Source organism: Adiantum capillus-veneris, chromosome 15 (genome assembly GCF_014529385.1).
Source record: "Adiantum capillus-veneris isolate H3 chromosome 15, ASM1452938v2, whole genome shotgun sequence".
Lineage (NCBI taxonomy): Eukaryota > Viridiplantae > Streptophyta > Polypodiopsida > Polypodiales > Pteridaceae > Adiantum > Adiantum capillus-veneris.
The window spans coordinates 132029378-132038058 of record NC_140945.1 but is presented as its reverse complement, the minus strand read 5'-3'; positions in this window follow the sequence as shown (position 1 = coordinate 132038058).

Genomic DNA, 8681 nt, shown 5'->3' with positions numbered 1-8681 from the left:
GACCCTCCAATCTGCCCATGTGTGGCTGACCTTGAGAAGACAAATCCACTTTTGAATTCCGTCATCGGCCATTGAATTCGGACACCCGCCAATTGGCCACCAACCGGTCATTTTTTGACCACTTTTCGATTGTCCACTGCTGGCCATAATATTCCGGTGGAAAGGAATATTCCAGTGAAGCCTTGGGCTTGAGAGTGGCCATGAAAATTTTGGTTTTCAGCGAGTGATGTTTCTTCAAGCACGATGGCTTGTCCTCACAATGGGGACCTTAAAAATGTGAGTTTTTACCACAACATCTTACAAAGGTTAAATCACGCTCCATATTTTACACAGTACCTCTGTTTGACTAAGGGATTGTCTAGCCGCTACACTCCACAACACCTTGTGTCCTGTGGTCTTTCTTCGCAGTTCACACCATGGGGGAGTCAGGGAGGGACTCCTTACCTCTATAGCCTCGCACCGATTGCACGTACCTCAATCTACGGCCCCTTCTTATCATCCTACTCCCCTTCCATCAGAGGGTCCCACTCCCATGGCATCACAAGGTCCTATGCCACTCCATTTCACTCCTAATTTTCTAGAACATCTTCGACGCACTTCCTCTAGCGGCACTCGTTGAAGCTCCTCTCTAGGAAGTGAGCGCGAGGAGAAACAAAGCGGCATTGGATCTTGTGGCTTTGCTTGTATTGGTAGTGGCAAGGGAACGGAGTCCCTATTTCAGAGCATGTCACCTCTGACGTAGAGGATGAGGATACTGAGACGGACATGTTCCAGACACGCATGGGCGCTACTACATGGTAAAATATGGCAGGGAGGTGGACTTTGGTACATCACACGACAGGGCATTTAGATGCCATCTTAAAATTCTTAAACATTCAACGTATAAGAACTTTTTTGTAAAGTTTAGAGACCAACTGCCCGATGCAAACTCTGGATCAATGTAGAAAAGCACCTGAGTATGCCAATAAGAAATAATCAATGTCTGTGCCAAGACCAAATGTACGATGATATCACAGAGCTTCATCATAAAACTTACAGGCATGTCGATTTTCTCCCCTGGTAGGAGCCTCTACTCCTCGAACTAAAAGCATTGAATTTTGTTGAAATAGGGAGCAGCCTGAGAATATAATGAACTCAAATCAAGTTTACTTCTCAGTACTCCAAAAGACAAAATCAAGAACCAACATAATCTTAATAAACCCCTGCCATTGGAAAGGAGGGTAAACCATCCCACACAACCACTTCTTTAGATAGAGAAATCCTTTATCAAACTTCTCGAGGTTACCATTCAAGTGAAAACAATATGACCTGTTGAGGAGGAGACTGGGCCACTTAAATGAATAGTAGGTTTCTTTCACATGTGAGAAGCCTTTTGCATACTTGGACAATTTTCCCACCATCGCTACACACACACGTGTGCACTCTTAAGACACACATGGTAGGCACATGTGCAATTTGAGGAGCTTCTCTACTTCTTTTTTGGATAGTTGTGAGCCAAGTCATTCGGCACTCCCCACGCCCCCGGGGGCATTTTTTTAATCCCATTCCCTATTCTTGCCCATTCCACATTTCCAGAACCATGCTACCCATTCCATATGGTTATGGTCTATAAAGCTACTCAACTTCGAAGTTTGCACTAGCCAAATCTAATGTATTGCTTGCATTATGGGGGTGGATATCACTCTCTCCCTATCTCCCTTTTGTTGCACCCCTCTGTCCTTGTGTGCTTTTTTCTTTTTTTTAGAAAAGGAAAGTCTATATTTTTAAGTATTGTGGGTCCTTGAGGATCCTCAGTCTGTCCTCAAGGAGTCCTACCAACCAAAACACATGTGCAAGGACTCCAAGCTCATCCAATCCCGATTGTATACTTTAAAAAATACATGTTATCTCGAGCATGCAATGCAGAAGGCCACTGCCACTCCCCTAGATTGATCTCCCCTTCCATATCCATAACCGCTAGGTTTATTGTCACGTGCACATGGCCCGGTGTGCCACATGGACATGCTTCATCGACATCGAGTGTCTAGAATCCTAAGAAAATTAGTACTAGAAATTTTGTGAGCCTATTCGTAGGACCTGCATGTCCGGACAAGTCCATTAGATTAGGTTTTCCAGTTTATGAACCCTCTGAAAAATGTTATTACATTACCGTGGGCATCTAGCATGACGTGTATGTAGTTCTAGGTTAGAGGAATCCAACAGGCCGTTCCTCGCATCGATCGATCTCTAGGGTGGGTAGATGCACAACATTTTCACCTGAACTTACACCCCTTGACCTAACTTATTAATAAATCAATTTATTGATTCACTTGTTGGGTCTTGTGGACATTTTTCCCTACGTAACCCCTAGCACATAAATAAGTGAATATTCTTATCTAAAAAGGGAGGTAGGCTATTGTTTGTGGCAAATTGAGGAAGAGTTGGAACCTTAGAGAGCTTGGCATCTTGGGAGAAGACAGATTCATCCTAGTGTTTCGCGAGGATCATCCAGAGATTTCCATTCTCAACCCTAGCACTGCATTTAGCCTGCAAATCAACCAGCATTTTCAGTTTTTCAGCCCTTTCCGTCGCAGAAAGTGCAAGATCTGCTAACGCCAGCCACCCCAGATGCGGTCCGGTACTTCAGCAACCCATTGAGACTCCCCTCGGCCATTCCCTTTCCACCATTTAGTGCTCCATTGTTGTCCATCATTAGCATCGTTGAGATCTTCATTTTCAGCCCTTCATTCCTCTCACATCCGGAGCACAATTCAGCCCCAGATGTTCCCCTTGGTGGCCATCCACAATCGTCCATCGAGACGGATCCAAAGGTGCATCAAATCAGCCCCGGAGGTGCCTCATCTTGAGGAGCTACCGTGGCCACAATCATCATTTAATTCAGTAGAGTCTGGACTTGCGGTATTGCATGTGTGTATATTCAATTTACGCAATCTAAAGCAAATACCACATTGGCAACGGAGTGGAGGGCCCTTGAGAGGGTTGGTTGTGACCCCACTGGGTGTTTCTCTCCTCTTCTCTCCATTTCTCTCTCCCTCTACACATCTCTATTGCATTCTCTATTTCCGACCCTTCAAGGAAAGGTAAAACAAACCATCATTCAAGCTAAAAGGAATCACTAACGCAAGGAAGGAAAGGAAAGGATTTTTGGAAGTGTAAAACCTAGATCTTCACCATTTCAATTCCGCAAGGCTTTGAAGATTTTTCACTAATATGCTAATCCCCAAAAAAGTTTTTTCTCTTGTGTTTTTGGTTGTGTTGGCAACCCTTTGGTGGATACTCCTCCCTCTCTTGGAACAGCAGGCCTACCATTGCGTGTAGGACTGTGCGCCTTGTCGGCAAATAGCAACCAATTGTATACCGAGTGTTGCATGCGGGGTGCGCTGAAGTGGGGGTAGATAGTCTCCCGAAGATTAGTTTGCAAACTTCCCTGAACCAAGAGGAGAAATCCTTGCATGGTCAAGACTTGTAGCAGTATGGAGAACTCCACCAATCAATAACGCAAGCAAGTTCCACCTGCAACCCTCCGATGAGCCCTCCCCCTAACCCTTCCTCTTTGCCACCAAATCCCATGGATGCCATGATGCGGATGATGATGATGATGCGGCAAGAGAAGTTACATCAACAAGAGATTGTGAAAGCGGCGGAAAGAAAGAAACATCGATTGGTGGCCAAAGCCATTGCGTGTAGGACCGTGCGCCTTGTTGGAGAATATAAGCATTGAGGTCACGATTGTGAACCTTCTAGTTTCTATGTACACATGTTATATATCCAGACAAAGAAAACATAGATCCAAAGGTGAATGTAGGAAAGCAACTGAAGCCTTTGATAAACAATAGGTCTCGCAAAGGATATGATGCATGACAAAAAGATAAGGTTTTGCAGGGGATGTTGTTGAATATTTTATTACAAAGAGTGCCGTGCCTGCAAGTGAAATACACGGCATGGATATTTTCTTTAAATACCATAAGAATTAAAATAATAATGTAACAATACCATTGTTTCATGATGTGTTGCGAGGCACACATCACTTGCTTCACAAAGCACAAGCTAGAGGCAGTTGTTGTCACCATGATTCAAAAGCTCTAATCATACAGCTTTGATAAATCCACCTGCTTATTCTCACATGCGCACTCAACTAAAGGCCATGAAAACCTTGTCTAAGTACAGTAAATTAACAACTTCATTAGCATAAAACTATTCTGATTATGCTTACTATCCACGTTCTTTATCCTTGAATAATGTAATATTTTATTGAAATAGCATGGGAATTAAAATAAATAATGTAAAAATAGCATTGTTAATAGACAAGTAAAAAAAGTATCGTTCCTAGACGAGCTACTGATTGGGGCCGATGGTTGCATGGTTACGATGGCTTGATATGCTGCCAATTTATGTTTGGTTAGGGCCTTTAGTGCTATCTGCCCGGATTCTGATGCTTCTGATCTCTATTGTGCTCGGCCTAGGGTGCTTTGATCTTGGTAAAGAGCATAGAGAGGTCACCACTTGTGCTACATTAGGCTATGCCTTTACATACATCAGGCTGCACCATGGTGGCCTAGAAGCAAAATTTATAAGCATAGGCTAGAGCAACCACCTTGCAACCTCATACCCACGATTAACGTAGAACCTTCTTCATGAAACTATAAAACGACCATAAAGAAAATAAAAAACTTAAGTTGACACATAGTTTGACTTATCTTTGGCCATGTGTTGCGTGATATGCGTGTGTTGTAGTCGTTCTCTCAACAACTTGTTTGAAATGTCCACTTTGTGAGATCGATTACAATGAACTTTTGATTGTTTTGTCATGAAGCTTCATTACCAGCCATTGTGCCCTACCTTGGATTCTATGCTTCTCTGATTGGCAGGTTGAACTATAGGGAGAGAGCACAGTTAGACAAGAATAGAGAGAGAGATGTCACCATCATTTGCAAACCCCAAAGTGTGTATAGATCACACACTGAGTACACATATATAGTGGGGACTCCTAGCTATATATAGCATAGGGGTTGGTATATATAGCTCGAACACTCTTATTATTTACTCCCATCACCAACACATCCACAATATTATCAATGTATTAGGATATTTTACAAATAATTTGGAGGTCCTTTTATGAAATCCTATTTCTCTCTCTAGAAGATTTTCCTAAAATGCATTTGCACTTATTGAGTACTTTTAAAAATACAACTAGAGATTTTGAAAAGTGAACCTTACTTTGGAGCAAGAGCTATTGCTTGAACTTTTGAAATCTTTTGAGAGACATCCTACCATACATAAAGCTAGAAAAGTCGTAAAGAACATGAATCTCAAACTCTAAGATTTTGTGTGACTGATTAATCTCTCTGTCCGATGCCATGCATATGAGAATCCGCCCTTCTTGTGTAAGGAAATTCAAGAAAGCCCTTTTTAGAGGATCGTGTCCATGTCAAGATCCATTATTGAGATGGTATTCTTTTTCCTCTGCATGCCAAATCTACTCAATTGTGCCAAAATCGTTGTTGTCAAGATTTCCCTTGTCTATCACAAGTCCCAACTACAAAAAAAAATTGCATTGCCATACTCATTGGCGCATGCTACATGTTACATAAATGATGTACATAAGTTGCACATTCCTTGATTTGCAAACATAATCTTAACAGGCCTTTCCTTTTTGGTAGTGAATAACTTGGTGTGAGTTATTTCTCGGGTTCTCAACTCATAGAAAATTCCTAAGAGAGAGGTCCATGAGCGGGTATTCCAATAAATTGCAAGGGGTTTGATGTGAAGGTCTATAGCCTACATTTTTTCTTTTTGGAAACTCAGTTGCTAGAAAATAATTATGCATTTCAAAGCTTTGACAGCTTCTCTCTGATTGAATTGCCAATTTGTTGAACATGCCAAGATCTGGATACTTTCCGTGAGCTATGGACCATAACTCGAGAGGGTACTCAAAATAGGTGCCCCTTTTTGAATTTGAAGAAAAGAATAATGCTCTCTATTCTACAACAATGTATGTTATCAATATTCACCTACCCTACTCAATATTGGCGGCCCTGTAGACCTTCCATGCAATTATAAAAAATCTCACCCTCCGTAACACGACTTTACTGAGCCAAATCGTGCTCGATTTGGTTATGCATCATTTGGTTGAGATTTTCCCGCAAGGAGTGCTTATTTCCTAGCCATGGCAAGCTTCTAGATCTTGTAGGCATGCATCCAATGCCCCTTAGGAATTTCCTTGGCATGGCCTCCATGGTGTGTGTGTGTGTGTGTGTGTGTGTGTGTGAGAGAGAGAGAGAGAGAGAGAGAGAGAGAGAGAGAGAGAGAGAACGAGAGAGAACCAAAGACCACCGAGAGAGGAAGGAAGACAACCAAGAGAAGCACTAAAGAGAGGTTTTGAATAGGTGCCCTTCAAGCCTCTCACAACACAAGAGTGGTTTCCTCATACCATCATCCTTCCATTTGGATCTCTTTTATGTGGGCATTCTCACTTGGGTGTTAGAAGTTAGCCTTATGAGGTTGCAACATGAGTGCGTATCCCAATGCCTTTGTGCATCCTAGACGCACTTTTAGCTAGGTGGTGCCCGAAGGGTGTTTTTTTTCCCTCCCTTGATGAGGTCTGTGTGTTGATCTACGGAAGTGCAGGAAGTCGAGGCATAGCAGTTTGCAGGCAAGTGGCAAAGACCTTGAGCAGATATTTAATGGAGCCAGGAGCCACGTACACCGAGTTGGAGCAGTTGCTAGTCAAAACTGCAAGTGTTTTTTTGCTATCACAGATGGCTGGAGCATATGCTTATATCACAAGGCTGGGAATGACGCAAGGGGTGTTGGATGCAGGTGCCATGAAGTTTATGCTATGGGATTTGGAGCGAGATGTCTACAAGAGACACTACTTGCCAGGGTATGTATGCTAAATGTGGAGTTTAGAAAGCTCAAAGATGTTTTTCCAGCTCAATTGGTCGGAAATCTTGAAGGTACTAAGGATCCAAGGATTTATCACCAGATCGAGGATGAATTTCCACCGTATAGGTTGGGTGCAATCGTCAGCTAGCACCATGGTATGTAATATGATTGGATGCTTTCACTATCTTAGCAATTTGGAGGCTCTTTGGATGCATGAAGCCCGCTCAAGTCGATGATATTCGAAGGTTTCCGACACTTGTAGCAGTTGTGCTTTTCTCTGAGTGGTGGGCAGGATTGATTGTAACCCATTTGCATCGCCGGGGGACCGACTACAAAGGCTTTGTTGGATTGGTGATCTTGGCGTGTGCAAGGGGGCTAAGACCAAAGTTTTTTTAAAAAAAGCTATTAATATTATTAAAAAAACGTATTGTTGCAGTTGCTATAGTCGACGATGAGTGCAGAGGGAAAGCAAGCCAGGTGTTGGCGCCATGCACTAGAAGAGAAGGCCACTTGGTGGCGCATGCAAGAGCGGGGAGAGGCCGTCAAGAGCCATGACATCGAGGGATTGCAAAAGGGGCCGGGGGTAGCCGAGGACGAGAGCAGCAGGCAGAGGGAAAAGCGACCAATAGCGAGGTCGCTATTGCCCAAAGGGGGCTTGAGGAGGCCTTGTGCAGTTAAGGAGGAGGTGAAGGGCTGCCTTGTTCAATGAGGGCCACGCAGGGTCTGCAGGGCGGCGTTTTTTTTTCTTGGTTGAAAGCCGCAAGGGCTGCAGGAGCCAGTGATGGCGTGAGGTGGAAGAAGAGGGCCGTGTGGCGCTGCTTGAAGGAGCCGCCACTTGCATGATAAGGAGAAGGAGAGGGGCCGCCAGTTGAAGCTACAGACAGGGGGGTGCAGCCTGTAAGCTACACCACAAGAAAGCCAAGGATCGTGTGCAAGAGAGAGAGTTGAGGCTTTGGGGCTTTTTTTGTGAGCATCACAGGAGAGGTGAGGTGCTGCATAAGCTGGATCCTCAAGCTAGTGCTACGACGAAGAGCGACAATGCCGGATTTCTAAGTGTTGTTCGTGAACTTGAACTGAAACCACTTGCTACTATCAGTTTGTATGCAGAGTTTGATTGCCGGGCTTTGAAATTGTCTACATGAGGTTATACCTCGTGGGTTATGAAAGTTGTTTTTCTTTGTGTTAAGTGGATGTATGCTATGTACCTGTGTTTTCGACATATACCATATGTATGGGTGTATCAAGAGAGGGGAAGTTTGTATGCCAAGCGGATATCAATCATATGTGAGAAAACTTATGCCTGTCGTAGATCTTGCAAGGTTTTAATTGACTTTCTATGGTATTTGGTGCTTTGAAGGGTCTTAGTCGAGTACCATAGTCGTATACTTTGTAGCCGCGTACGTATAGTCTGGGTTGGTCGAGATTGGGCTTGGACAATAGCTGTTTGCAGATTGCGTATCATGGTGTGTGTTTGCTAGGGGATAGGGGTGCAGTGAGATCACTCAGCTATATAGAGGCATCGAGATCACTCAGCTATATAGAGGCATCGAGTTTATGTTCTGGTGTTTTTACCATTTTTCCCTTTCCATCCTCTTGGTGTATAGGCCACCAAGTTTTTTTTGCATGCCTCACCTTTCCACTTGGAAAGTGTGATGTCATCCTTTCATCTTCCTCGTTTGACCATATATAAGGCATTAAAGGATCAACTTGTGCCAAAGACTCTTAGATGTAAACAAATGTCTCTTGCACGATCCACCCTTCAGCCATACGTGCCTCTAGTTGAGACCATAGCCGCA